Raw genomic sequence first — 14,866 nt, forward strand, 5'->3', positions numbered from 1 at the left:
TTTCTACATGGCTATTTGTGGCCAAATTTTGCATGGCAATAGTGTTTTTCCACATGGGAGCTCGGCCCTCTGTGCTTAGTAAACAGTTCCCTCCTCTATGCACTTTCACCATCCTCACCATGTGATTATTTTCAAGAAAAGTCAATTAAGTTGCTTAGGAATGGTGAAGATGTTTAGCTAAGATGAAGTGGTGGTCTTTCTTGATATTCAGCTTCTTCCTTACCCAGTTAGGATAGCAGCGGGAGAGTGACTTGCTGAGCCACACTCAGTGGTATGTCTGCAATTGTTCCTTAACCTCCCTCTATCTCCAGGACCATGCAACCAGCTAATATTGGTTCCCTGGGGAGAACTTACTCTGTGAAGCTTTGTCCTTTTAACCTTTTAATGCTCTTCCAGTTTAAGCTGTTTGTGGCAAGACCCAGACTTAAATTGCTGAACGCAGATGTCACAAATTGCTTTTCAATATGCTCTGGTGATGCCTGGAGCTGCTGACAAGACCTGAAAGTGTGAGTTTTAAAAGAAGATTTTAGTTTGGACAAGCTTTAAACTGCTTTCTCCTAGCTCAGCATCTGGTCCCACATGAGTGATGAACCGACAAGTACAAAGGGAAAATGAAAGTGCTTTCCTAAAGAATGGGCTCATGGCCTGTGAAACTCTTTGCCAAAAGGTGAAAGTAAGTGTTATAAAGAAACAGGGAGTTTTGAAGAAGGTGGGAAGCCTCCTTCCACAGCAATTTTCAAAAAGCAATGAACGGGAAATGTGAAGCAGGGCAGTTTGTAATTGCCTTCCACAAGATTACTGCTGTATTACTCCTAAGTAGTCCATGGAGGGGACTGCCAGATACGGGGATGTGGGAAAACTGAATGTGCCCTCCAGCTAGTTATGGCAATTTCTGTCTTCTGAGGAAGCTTTGATGGCTCAGCCAGGAGAGAGGCAGCCTTCAGAACACCACCTTGAAAAGGCACTGCTGGTGCAGCACTACAATCACCAAAACCAACAAATAAAAAACATTTGTAGGAAAAGATGTGACTCTTTGGTGCTTACCACCAAAGTGGCAGAGAACTGAATGGAAAAATCCTCCCTCGAGCACTGCAACACATTCCTCGTAAGCACCGCCACAAAAATTCTCCATCAAATCCTCTGAGCTTTAGTGCAATGAAGACATGCACTAAAAATGCTTGGGGGCAATTACGTCTTTATCTGTTTATTATCTTCTTCAGAAGTGTGTTCATCTGAGTGCTAATGTCCATGATTGGATATTCAGGTTGTATTCCTCTTTTAATTAAGGAAATGTCTGAATCCTATTTGACAAAGAATGTTTTTCTTTCTTCCTACACCTACGCTCCTCCTTTCACTCTGATTTCTTGAGATGTCTGCAGTCACTATGCTGATTATATTTGCTATTTCATTTTTATATCAACATTGATATTAGATATAAATCTACTAGGCATGGTTCTAGTGCAGATGTCTAGTTATTTGCCATTTTTTTCCTGAAGTGCACCAATCTGGTTGATTCCCTCACCATCAATTGCAAACCAGTCCAGACTGAGAACTCCTTAGTGGCAGGGCTGGGTGGGAAGGCATAAGTTTTTCCCTTCCAGCTGCCGCAGGTTCACTGAGGCTGTGTCTGTGCCATCAGACCTCAGCTTGTCCTAAATGCATGTAGAAGCAGGGATGGAGGACATGTGCACCAGCCTGCCACCTCCCAGTGCTGGCATAACCTCTGCTGACTTGGGGGAAACGGCATCACGATATGTGTGTGACTCAAGAATTTGGGGCCTTCTGGAGGGATTATACTTAACAACTTTGGGCCATGCAGCTCTAGAACTAGGAAGGGGACACAAAATCATACATCTGCCCACGCCCAGCAGAAAGAGGCAAACACCCTCTGCAGTCACAAATTCCCAAAGTCATCAGAGAGAAGACTTGGCTGCTTACATGCTCCATTTTTGGAAAGAAGATCCAGCTCACCCTGTACTGTGTCTCTGAGAAAGCAAGATGTAAGCCCCTGGGACAGGGAGAGGGAGGGTACCTGGGTACCACTGCCTCAGGGGCCAGAAAGCACTGCACACTTGAAAGCAAGGGGGTTTGGAGCAAAGGACAAGCTAGGGTTAAAAGAAGCTGAACTGAGGATACCTCCACATTTGGATAGGCTGCTGAGCACAGGAAGGGAGCTGCAGGCTAGCAAAGGCATCAAAGCAAAGAGATCTCAGCGACAAAGTGCATAAATGCATTGACACAAGCAAGACAAGTCTCCTTGTCCCTGGTGAAACCAGACCCCTATCCTGATCGGACTCAGCTCTGTGCCTGCTTTCTGACTGCTGCTCACAGACTACATGTTCATTTATCTTTTAAATTCAAAATCTCTATGATAAACACTGGGTAGCACACAACACTGTGTTTACCGTTGCTTCTCCTGTGAGCAGATTTCTTAATCGTCTCAAGTGATGACTGTATATTGCACTAACGCTCCCAGTCCCCATGAGACCTCACACTTGCCTGGCTTTCCTGCAGGGCTTTTCTCAGAGCAGATGGTTTTGCTCTCAGAGGCTGCATTTTTTCTAACAGGAGGAACTGTTACAGCCCAGCAGCTGAGTGGTCCCCAAGGCAGATGTGGGACCATCTCTGGAAAGAGCCTTCTGGCAGGAGTGAAGATTTATCATAGCTGGGGCTGCTGCCTACTGAGAGAGCAAAGGCTGATAGGACAGAAACAAAGCACAGCAGGCTGGGTACAACCCTTTCCTGCAACAACACATCTCAACCTTCAGCTTATTTTTAAGCAATATTTTGCAATAACAAAAAAGCATGATGAGTGCTGACTCTGTCTGAGCACTTTGCCTTCCTGTCTTTCACAACAGTGCTAGCTAATCAGGCAATTTTTATGTATGACAATGAACAACCCTTTCCTATAATGATTTTGTGCGCTCCTGGAGCACTTTGCTTTGTTATATTGGACAGCACATAGACACAATTATCCCCACTCTGCGAATGAGGAAGATGAGATACAGAAAAGTTATGCAACCAGGTCAAAGCCCAATTGCATTCACAGAAATAGGTACAAAAGGCCATAAAATCCAGACAGATGTACAAGTTTGCTTGTTCTTTTTTCATGGCACCAACACTAGTTCATTCCCTAGCACACTGCACTAGATAGGGGCGTTTATTACTGGTAAGGTTCATCTTCTTTCTTTAATTTTTCCTTACAAACTAGAGCACTAAGGGACATCCACCAGCCTTGAGAAGGCACTATGCAAATAGTTATTTAACCTTTTACCAATAGTTATGGTCATTTGAGCACATACGTTTGTGTATCTGACATGAACTCTGCATATGGAAACCACTTTGTGATCACACAAAGCAGCTGCTTTTGAAGTGTCATATTTTTAGGCTTTTTTAAAAAGCAAATGTCAAAGGAATGCCCCCTCAAGCCCCTAAAAGATTCAAGTGCACATATCTTGACTAATCTCTTGCCAAAGTTTGGTTTTAATTGGCATTTTTAACATTTAATTACCATATATAAGTGCAGAAATGTGAGTTAAACCACAAAAATTTCCCTATTTTATTTCACACTCAAAATAAATTACAGTAAAATTGTCAAAAGCATGTATTTTTTCACAACCCTCTGTCTTGAGCAGGGACAGTTAGAGTTTTTGCATCAAGGCCACTCTGCAGTAAAGCTGTTTCTCCTAAAACCTCCTATTCTTAGACTAAGGGAAGAACTTGGTGAGATGCTGTTTCTCAAAAATAGTAACAATATGTGTTTAGTAAAGCAGCAGGGGTAACCACAAGGGCTTCCAGCAAAAAGATTTGACTTATATGCAGCAAAGCATTTCCACCAACATTTGGAGACAAAGTTTTGGGGATGAATTCAACCTCTGAGTTCCACCAGCTCCAAATTTGAAATACCTTTGGGTGCTCACCATGACTGGTGCTCCTGGGACTCATTTCAGTTGTACCAAACACAAATTGTCCTTGCTGGCACACTGGGAATTAGGAATGCTATCTGAAGGTCAGGCTGGCAGCATCCCAAACATCAGTTGCCTGCTAATGAGTTCCTACATCTGATGAACTGGTTGTGATGGTTTTAAGTCCTTTCAATTATGAAGATGTTGCCCACCTGATCCTATCACTGCCCACAACATGCATTTCCACTAACTTTAATGGCCTTTGGAATGACCCAAGGGGGTGGGTTCTGGACCTTAATATAAATTTGCCCTCAGAGATGGAAAGGCACAGCCAGTCTGTGAGCACATTAAGGGTTTAACACTTTGGTGGCGTGAAGGCAAAGTTTGCTATGGAAGACTGCATCCCATGGTTCTGCGGTAGAGCGTGTACAGGGTAGAGGGCAGTGCAATGGCAATGAGGGTTAAAATGATGTCCCAAGAAACAAAAAAGTGAGAAATAGTGAGCCAGGGACTTTAAAGAGGCAATGATAATGCAGTAACCTAAATGCACCTGAGTCAGCAGCCACCAAAGATGTTGTGAAGTGGCTTCTCTCTGACAGCTTCATAGCCCCCCACTGTTTCTTTTCAGCAGATAGAGTGAAAACCTCACACAAATATGGGCTTTAAACTGGTAGTGATGAGTAATGCTTGGCATCCACACGCAGTTACCCCATGAGAAGAAGGAAAACCCCACTGTTAGAGATAACAGGTATCACCATGGCTGCAACCGAGGTGAAGTACGCCACGTGCAGCTGGAGAGGTTGTAGCCTTGGTGGTGTGCTTGCCTTGGAGCAGTGGCTTAGCCTCCCACCTGAGACACTGATATAAAAATAAGCATCTTTTCCTCAGGACCTTTCTAGCAGCGGACTAAAACCTGGTCTGAGCACCAGTGCATTTTTTCCCCCAAGGCTTTAAATGTTTTGGTTTTGGTGTTTTTTATCGAAATGTTATGCTGCATAAGAAGTGTACTCCTCTGGCAACAGGGCAGAAATATCATGGGTGACAGGAAAACTTGCCTGCTCCATTCTCCCCATAATTTCTGGACAGATGAGCTTGACTCTAAACCTGTTTCGCTGCTACCATTCACACAGGAGATGAGGCCAAGGCAGCTCTGCTGAAAGCCACTGCACGTAGTCTGCAAGAAGAGAGGATTTCTCCTCTTGCTCTGCAGTGTCCTCACTGACATTGGTGAGAAAGGGGTTTGAGCCACAGGGTTTGACAGAGATTGCAGCATGTCCTTCCCCTCACTTCTGCAGTCCCATTGATCCCCCCAGCACATAATGCATCACCCCAAATGGAGAGTAGACCCACCCAGGGTGGGGACCCTCCAAGGATTCACTTGCAGCTGCCCTGTCCAGCCTTCTTCTGCTGGCTGTGATTTAATGTGACATCTCGATGTTGCCAGATTTTATCTTGCTTCCATTGTCTTGTGATAACTGATGATTTAATGAGAGCATAGCTGTGGAAACAAATGATTACCTGAACAGTTGAGGGTTATTTTCTCTCCTTTTTTTTTTTTTTCCAACAAACACATTTCTGATTTTCCTAGGGAAAAAAACCAAACAAACCAAGAAGTTGAGTTTGAAAAGAAAGCAACCTTTTGTTTTGCTTTGGTTTTTTAAGCCAGTCTAACTGTTCACAGGTGAGAAAAGGCTGGGTGGCAAGGCAGTTGTAGGGTTAGGAGGAATGCAGCTGGAAAGACCCCTCTTCTTCTCAGGAGAACTTCAGGGATTTTGAGAAACAAGCACATTTCTCATTAAGTGCCTTTGCACACTGGTTTTATTTATGCTGCAGCTATGTTTGCTGATGCATTTGCTATCTTGTCTGGCCACCTGCTTAATCTCAAACTATCAAATGTGGATTTGTGGCGATGTGGCAGCAGATAGATACTGTTGTTCCAGTAAATCTTTTTTACAGTGTTTGTCTTTGTTTATAGTGTGAAGGAAGGGACTCTGAAGAAATCCAGAAAGCCAGAGATTCCAAAGACTTTGCAGATAACTCGTGGAATAGACTCACCACAGATCTGACTGAAGCCAGTGGGTTACCCACTGTAGCTCCCACAGCAGCTTGTCTGGAGAGGTGCACCACAGACCGAGGTTTGTGCTGCTGAGCTGCTGGATGTCTGGGTTGGATCAGGAGGGATGAAGAACAACAAGCACAGTACAGACAGTTTGTCCAGACTGTCTGCTCTGTTTCATTGAGACCTTTGTCATTAGATCAAAACCAGCTTGCTTATACGTGATTTTTTTTACCTCTAAACCTTTTTAGAATCTGACTGGAGGTGTTCACTCATTGCCCTGCATGCACCATCTGTTACTTAGAGACGTATGCAAAAAAGACATCAGTGAATAGATAAAGATATATAGATAGACAGCAAGAGCTGATTGCAATTGCTTTAGTGTGCTTTTTTTACTCTTCAGACATTTTTTTAAAAAAAAAATTTAAAAATGAGGTAAGTAAATCAAGCTCTGCAGGGGAACTGAAATCTTGCAATGGAAGCTAGTGGCAGCAGTCTTAACTCAAACAAAATGTGTTGTAACAACTCCCAGAGCAGCCAGAGACAACCAGAGCTGGAATGCTCTCCTCTTTGCACCTGAGTTCATTTCAGATAGATGACTCCAGCTCTTCAGTCATTCATGTAGCATGTCCCTGGGACCATCAGTACAGGAGATGGCAACATTCCATACCTGATCCTGCCCGTAACAGCCAAGAACCTGAGTACAAAACCAAGAAATCTTGTGGCTTGGAAATCGCAGTTCTTGAAAGATAAACCAAATTTCTGGATAAGCTGCATACGATCTTAATTCTAGTTAGGATATGTACAGGGAGTTAACTTGTCTCTTTCAATATAGAAGTTGCAGTTGGTATGGGCAAAGCTAAAGGCATTGCTCTTCTCAATTAGAGGCAGAAACAGTTCATAGACACACTGGGATATTTCCAACTAATGCCATGCAGACTGGCACACCCGTGAAGCAAACAGCTACGAGGATGTGTCCCAAAAGCAGGGTAAGGTGTTAGGAGCTCCTCTGGCCAACACCAACACAGGCACCTTTGCAGCAGATTGGCCACCCATGCTGCAAAGTGTGCCCCTTTTCAGCACATCCCAGCCACTCGTGGCGACTAACAAGCCTCTAGTGACTGCACAGACTGCACCTGCCAAGGGCACTGGATGATTTTGAAACAGCAGAAGGTGTTCAGAGGCCAAACACTGTTTCTAAGTCAGTTTGCTGCTTATAAGCAGGTCACACAAATTCCACCTCAACATGCCCTCCGTGTGAGAACGTAGAAGGTTCATTATAGAGAGATTAATGAGTGCTCTTTCAAGTTGCTGAACTTGTCTTAGTGTGTCCTCGAGTCTTCCACCTGTGCTTGCTGAGAGCAACCTCGAGGTATCCGACACTACCACCATCAGGCTATGTTTGTCATTCCCTAATGCAGCTGACACTGTGATACATTTTCTGCCAGGTGAAATTTAGAGGCACATTAACGTGCTTGACAGGAGCAGTGAGTCACAAATGGCTCCTGAGGAGAAATGTCCACATTGCGGAAAATGTTTCAGTGTTTTTTAGGCTTCAGTTTGATACATACACTAATTTACAGTCTCACAGATACAGCGTCCCCCAAAAAAAAACGAAGCATAAAAATGCATAACCTTTCTAGATACACAGCTGACTTTGCTGCCTGAATTTTCTAGACATTTCTGTCTTCTTTAAATAACCAAAACTGACTATGAGACTCACTGTTCAAGTCCACTATTCTACTAATTTCAGAACTGGTCTGTGTCATGACAGTTGGTGGGGCACCTGCTCCAGACTCAAATCAAGAGTCAAGAAGAAGCAACCATTCCCTGTCTGTACTTACAGATATACGCCTGTTGGTCCCATAGAGTTTCCTGTGCTGTTGGCGTTGGCAGTGGAGCTGTATGTGTTGCAGTCTAGCACTGCCCAGGGGCCCAGCTTGGCAATTTGCTCTTAGCGGCCCTGCAGAGCAGGAGAGGAGAGGATGCAGCACCCCAGGGTCCTGGCTGTGGCACAGTGCAGGGATTCTTGCACTGTTTCTCATCGAGGACCAGCTCTTACCCAATTGCTGCACAAGTGAGGCATCACCACTCAGCTGATTTCTGGCAGGGTTCCCCAGAGACAGACCACTTCCAGCCCGACCTGAGAGGGGCCTGGGAGTGATTTGAGCATAGCAGGCAGCTCAGGAAGAGCAACTGGTACTGGTTATCTCTGGTCATTTGCTTTAGAAAGAGGAATTATTCCTAGCTGGTGGTGATGATTATTGTCAGAGATGTTTGAAATTAGGGTTATTAGTACCGCTGGTATCTCTAACTTGAAAGTGACCATAGTTGGAAAGGAATCTTTCTGTCAAAATATTAGTTTTGCTCGTTCAGTTTCATCTTCTAGCTAGTAGCATAGCTGAGCCACATTAATCACTTCTTTCCTTCTCTTGCTCTCTCTCACTCTATGTACTTGTATGGCTCTCGTCGCACTCATATCTGAGCGCCTCTCCCTGAGGAATTTAAAAGTAAAAATAACTCTCTATCTCCTTTCCCAGGCTGGAGAACTGTCTCCAGTTTACAGTTTCCTAAAAGAGCACAACACATACTTTACCCCAAAAGAGCTCTTTTCCTTGGCAGGACTATGTGGTGCGAAAGTTACATCAATGGCTGAAGGTAAACAGAATAGGGAGAAGATGTTACATACTCCTTTGTGATAGTGCTCATTTTGGCATTCCCCAAGCCAGCACTGGGAAGCTCTTGCCACTCAGGGATCTTGCACGGGGGAGAGTAGCAGGGGTGGGGCTAAGAGGCAGGAGATGAATGAGGTAGGAAATGGAGGCACAAAGCTTGTCTGCATGGGATGCCATGGACTCCGTTAACCAGCTGCCCAACCGCTGTGAGGGTTTCTGTAGGCAAGACGGAAAAGGCAGTTTTAAGGGACACAACAGGGCAGCCCTATTAACACTCCCACCTTGAACGGAAAAAATAGCACTGCAGAGGTTAGCAACTGCTATGTGCTTAACAAATTCCTAGAGCATCAGTGCGGTGAAAGGCAAAGACAAAACAAGAAAATCCTGTTCCGGGTCCTGTCCTAGGAAGCCACAAAATCCTTTGACCTGAGTCTCATCCTAGAAATACAGTAGGAATGTGATTTTTGCTACATTTATGTAGTCTTAAATTACACTTCAAAAGGTGCAAAGGAAATAGGTCTTTACCTGCAGTAGTGCACCTATTTAATTCAAGTGCAAAATGTTTTGGGATGCATTAGTTAATGCTGTAGGCCACTATGAAGATGTAAAATGCTATGTATGTGCTAAGTACTATTATTATTAAAGCTGAGTTGAATAATGTAGTAAAGATGCTGCAGAGTAATTAAAAATAAACTGAATTTCTTCCAGTTGTTTGGGGGGAAGGAGCAAAAAAGATTAATGTCTCTTATAAAGAATTAGCAAATCGTTAACTGCACTTGCTGTAGGGAGATAAGTGTTTGTTTCCTGACAAAAGACCTTTTCCTAGACGGTCCCATCCATTAGATACTTCCAATTAAATTGAACAACATGTTTATTTTTACAGATGCTTTATTGCTAGATACCGATGCCAACAATTTATATTAAAACAACTGCAAATCCTAAATCCTTGAAAGTAGGGCCACTATAAAGGAAGGTATTTGGCAACAAAGCCCACCTGATAGGTTCTTGGGCAGGAAGCTCAGGAAGCATTCCCAGCTACACTGCAGGAATCCAGGAAGGGATGCAGGCCTTGATACGCATCTCATGTATGATCCCACATATCTCAAAATTACAAGCTTCCATTGGTATCAGTAGTATATACAGGGGGCAGAAATATGAGAAAAAGTTAACATATATAGCCAGTATTCTGTACTAACAATGACACATGCTTCAGAGAATGCTGCAAAAAACTGTTGGTCAGGTGTTTGAAACAGTATTTTCAGAGTGGCTGAAGAGACATGACTTGGATTTTCAGATGCTCCTTGGTGTCCAGCTCCACTCAGTGCAGCAAGCAGTGAGAAATTAACCAAACAGTTAACAAATGCTTTTGATCAGTCATGTACAAAAAGGGCCAAAGAACCTTCGAGTACTTGTTTAGAGCAAAACATAGCTGGGCTATTACACACTATTCTGTCTGTAACATAAAGTCCTTTTTAGAAAAATATGTGCCCTTGTGTATACTTCTACTTGCTGAGAGAAAGCTTACAACACATGGAAGAAGAATTTTCCTTAGGCTTCTCTGGTATGTAAATGCCTGTAAGTGGCAACATGCATTGTTGATAAGGCAGCCAAATCCCCAGGTGATTCAAATTTGAAGGAAGTTTCTGAGCCAACTGATGTGTATACCAGTGTATCTGAAATCAAATACCTTATCCTGGAGAGCTTTGCAATGTATCTCTTTTGGGGAAGGCAGGGTGGCCCCCACATTGTTCTCTGAGAGTTCAGAGCAAACTCGCTGAAATTGAATTAAGCGTTTGAAAGCAATCTTTAGCCTGTTATAGCTGAGTGGTTGAACTCTGTGTGAGGTTACATACAGAAAGAAGTTATTTTGCATTAGCAGAGTAGATTAGATTTTCATATTTTATGCTTTGTTGTGACCTTGACTACGCATAAAATAACAGCCAGGTAAGACCTCTTCAGGGCTTGCTCCTTGGGGAAGAAATGAAAAGAAATGTGTGATAAAACTCTTGATTCCACCATTATCTGGGAGAAGACCCTCAGAACCAGCACTCCTCCACTCCCACATGTTGTGGCTGGGGGCCAGAGCTCTCTTAAGCCCTTTCCTTGCTTAGATCGCTTATAAAATCAGCATAACACTGCACATTTTCAGAGTAGACTTAAGCCTTAATTAATGCTGGTCCTTGATAAAATGACTTTTTGCTATTTCCTACTGAACTGGCTTGATGCAATAAACAAGAGATATACATTTGAGTAAGGGATAATCTGTACATTTTCCTCAGGAATTGTTTACAAAAAAGCCTTAGCACTTTACTGCTCCAGCAAACAAAGCAGAGCTGCCTCAGAGTGTAAGGGCAGCTAGACTGACGTGAAATTGTCAGTATACCTGTTCCTCAACAGCAACTTTTACTGAGGCTCTTAGTGCCGTGCATATCTCTACCAGAACTTCATCCATCTGCCAGCTCCAGCCCTGCTCTGGGTAACCCAGACCAGGGAAGGAAGCCCTGGAAGCTGGCTCAGGCACCAGCTCTAGTAGTGGGATTTCTCTTTGCACCGCACCATCAGTAATTGCCTTTTTTTCATACATCTTCATGTTGCAAGTATTTCATGCACCTCATCCTACAACCAATAATGAAGCCAGCATTCCCACTGAGATCAAAAATAATTTTACTTTAGCAAGAGTGCATGTTTGTCTAGTATTTCTGTGTATGAGTGTTCCTTAAATGTATTACAATTTGTGTTAGATTTAAGCATGCTTGCTAGTTAATAAAAACTGACTCCCCCAAATCATATACTGCTTTAGTTCAGGAATGCTCTGGTGCCATTAGCTGGTGAGAGACTTGGCTGACATCCAGTGTTTCTCATTTTGGAAAATCTCTGGAAAAAAACACACTATTTAAAGTGAAGTTGACTGAACTGCTTCAGTACCTTTCATTGGACATTCAAGGTGGGGTTCATCTCACCTAGCGTTAAATAATGAAGAGATACAGGATTCACTAAGCTAAGAGACTAAGGCAGATCAAGAGCCTGTGAGGCTTGTGTCCCTCCATTGACAACAGAAAAAACCTAAATGACTAACTCAGATTGGGGTATCTGGTTTTTAGACAGCTTAAGTTACCATACTCAGGATATAAGAAAAGTACTGTGTGGTTTTGCAGTCAGTTAATATCAGTCTAAACCCCTGCTAGCTGGAGGGAACCTGCCATCTCTCACTCCCTACCCTGACTGTTCCTTCCCCAAAATGGAGAAGAGGAATCTTTCTTCCTTCCCCACTGCCCTCCCCTCCACCCCCTTTTTTACCTTTATTCTCTTCTTGTAAGATTACCTTAAAGGTACCTGATCTGTCTGGATATACAGCCCCCCCAAAAGCTACTGGCAGCACTAAGGGCAGTGGCAAGATGAATACAGGCCTGTTTAAGTCTGTCATGAAACTGCATAATCTGTTTGAAGTAAAGTTTCGTTTTGCCTAAAGCTTGTTTATGCAGGAAATTTTATTAGTCCCATTGATAAAACATGTAGAGTCAAATAATATATTTTACATCAAACTGGACTTTTTGCATGAGCATTCTTGTTCAGGAATAATAGTGGTAGTTTTTGACTTAAATTAATTCTAAACCATCATTGACTAAACGGAAGGATTAAAAAGGAAGAGAGAAAAAAAAAGTAAGCACCACAAATAAAACACGTTCTTCTTTCCAAATAAATAAATTAAAATCAGGAATTATTCCAGTAAAACTAAATCAGTTTGAATTCATGCCTTTGTTTATGCTACTGTAAGTTTTCCATGTAGACAAACCCATATAGGGAAGTTACATTTTGCATTATGATGAGGTTACAATGTGCTAATCCCCTTGGACTGAAGCAATTATCACCTGCCTGCTAGGTGTTAAATGCAACATTACAAGGGGATTATTTTCTCTTTTGTTCTGACTGAGGCCTGGTCTACCTTCAATTCACACTGGTTAGACTAATTCAGGAGGGAGTTCGCGTTTTGCCTCCTCTGCATCAGTTACGTATTGCACTAATAAAACTGGACTCAACGACAATTCCCTTGATATGATGTAATTCGAAGTAGTAAAACGATCATTTCTGTGCTACCTGGCCATTCACCATTATTCTCTAGCCTCAGTTATTTGATTTTATTTGTAGCACACCTTTTATATTTGTGCATTTCCACAGCCTTGCATTGAAGCACAGCTAAATGTAAGTGAAGCGAGTTTGGAACATTTTCAGTCCCTGGAATGACACATGGCAAATATAGGTGCCACAAGAAGTAGGTCAGCAATTGGCCTTTTCTTTCCCTTCTCACTCAGTGCAATAAAATAGTTCCAGGGGACAGCTGGCTGTCGGAGATGTAGTCCTTTTAGCAAGCTATAAACATCTAGCCATTCGTAGAGCAATTCCAGCTTCCATGTCAGTCTTCACAGCAGTAATGAAAGGTTGCTGCCTTGATTCCTGGGTGAGTTCCAGTCACATTATTACAGTTTACACATCTCAGTTTCCTTATAACTTATTTCTATGAAGTACTGATCACAAACCTTTTGTGTAGACATGCATCCAGTTTAGAGGCATTTGTCTACTACTTCAGAGCAGACTGATTTAGTGATGGTTGAGTGATCTGTACCCATGCACACATCATACACAAACACACATCAGTCCTCATCTACAGTTTCACTGAACACAGACAAGGAGAGAAATACCCACTCTGGTGCATGCCTCAGATCTATCCTGATCTGGCAGTTTGCCACTTACTTCAAAGCTGGAAGATATTTTTTGGCATGAGCCATTACTCACCATTCTGCTGGTTGTGTTTGTAATGCTGCCAGGCACACCTCGGACCCACTGCTCTGGGACATGTCCTCCTACCTTCCCCTCCACACTTCATCATGAGTTGCAGGACAGAGAGTATTTCTGTGGCCAGGCACAGTTGTGTTCGACTTGCCTAATATTTGGAGCACATTGTCTTATTTGGATGAAAGATACCATATAGTACCAACGTCCATATCATTTGTTGGTTGTAATGTAACCAAAGACTCCTAGAAGGCCAATTATACCATTCCTATTGTTTCAGCCACTTGGAAAAATTTATGCAAATTTTCTCAAATAAAAATATAATTTATTGTGGCTGTGTAAATGCTTTTCATGAGTCTGTGTCCTGCTGACACTGCCAAGAAGAAAGTTAATGACAGAAATCTTTGTAAAGCCATCTTGAAACCCACTTCATCTTCTTCTTACTGGTAAGCTCAGTTCCAAACTTAGTGCAATCAGTGTAAGACCAGCACATTTAAAAACAGTATGTGACATCAGTTAAGGTAGTACTCAGTGTTTACCTCACACATTCCTACCAATTTCATAGTGAGCATAACCCAGGTGCGTTTTTCCCTGTTGGATAAACAGTGTGGCAAAACTCACTAAGACTTTCTGATACCACTGCTCTACGTGGTGACACAAAGCAAAGCCCAACCCAAATTAGAAAGAGGATTAAGATGTGTTTGCAGTTGGTTTGTACCATAGGAGTATTGCAAACGTCCTGCAGTGGCTTAGCTACCATTCTTAGTTGTGGCACAACAAAACTGAATACATACAGAACTCCAGGCAAGTTCCAATGCCTGTGAAGCCCAGGCAGGTGCAGGGCCCTTTGAAGGGAATGCAGACAACGTGTTGGATAGGTGGTGTCACTCTTAGTAAAGGGTTAAAAGAAGAAAGATAAGGGACTCTGGCTGAACTCTCTCAGTCATCTCCTTCCAGTGTAGCAGCATCACGAAATAAGGCAAAGAGTGTGGCGAGGAGTGGATGTCGTCACAGTAAGTGTTTATGGTAGGTGTCTGTGAGCATGTAGTAGAAAAACAGGCTCCATGTCCTGCTTTGCTGGTGGCAGAGTCGGGGGGAGACACTGATGCTGCTGCCTCTATGGAGGAGAAGGTGGGAAGTGGGGAGAGAAGCTGTTAGCACTGAAAAGAGAAGGGTTACTCAGTCATCTTTGCAAGCCCCGAAATTCTTGTGATGGAAGTTGTTCAGCCTCTCCTTCCTAGGAGGGCACAAGTACTCCATATTCTGCCCCTGAGGAGAAACAGGAGCCACCTCTGGCCCATGGTGAAGAGCAAAGGAGAATGTTCCACCTAAACTAGCCGTTGACTGAGCTGGTCAGTGAAGGCATGTGGCAACATACAACTGAGAACTGGCAACCCATTTAGATGACTCCTCCACTTGCATACTTCACTGTCACTACTTAC

General features: G+C 43.1%; 1 long non-coding RNA gene across 1 annotated transcript; it reads right to left on the reverse strand.

Moving 5' to 3' along the window:
* Positions 1 to 304: 304 nt before the first annotated feature.
* Positions 305 to 7,849, reverse strand: LOC139827721 (uncharacterized). Its single transcript, XR_011738639.1, has 3 exons — positions 7,806 to 7,849; positions 6,538 to 6,658; positions 305 to 498 (listed from the first exon to the last, which is right to left on the reverse strand). It is a non-coding gene; the product is annotated as an uncharacterized lncRNA (long non-coding RNA).
* Between the last annotated feature and the right edge of the window lie 7,017 nt (positions 7,850 to 14,866).

The sequence above is a fragment of the Patagioenas fasciata genome, chromosome 3, assembly GCF_037038585.1.
Source record: "Patagioenas fasciata isolate bPatFas1 chromosome 3, bPatFas1.hap1, whole genome shotgun sequence".
NCBI classification, from domain to species: domain Eukaryota; kingdom Metazoa; phylum Chordata; class Aves; order Columbiformes; family Columbidae; genus Patagioenas; species Patagioenas fasciata.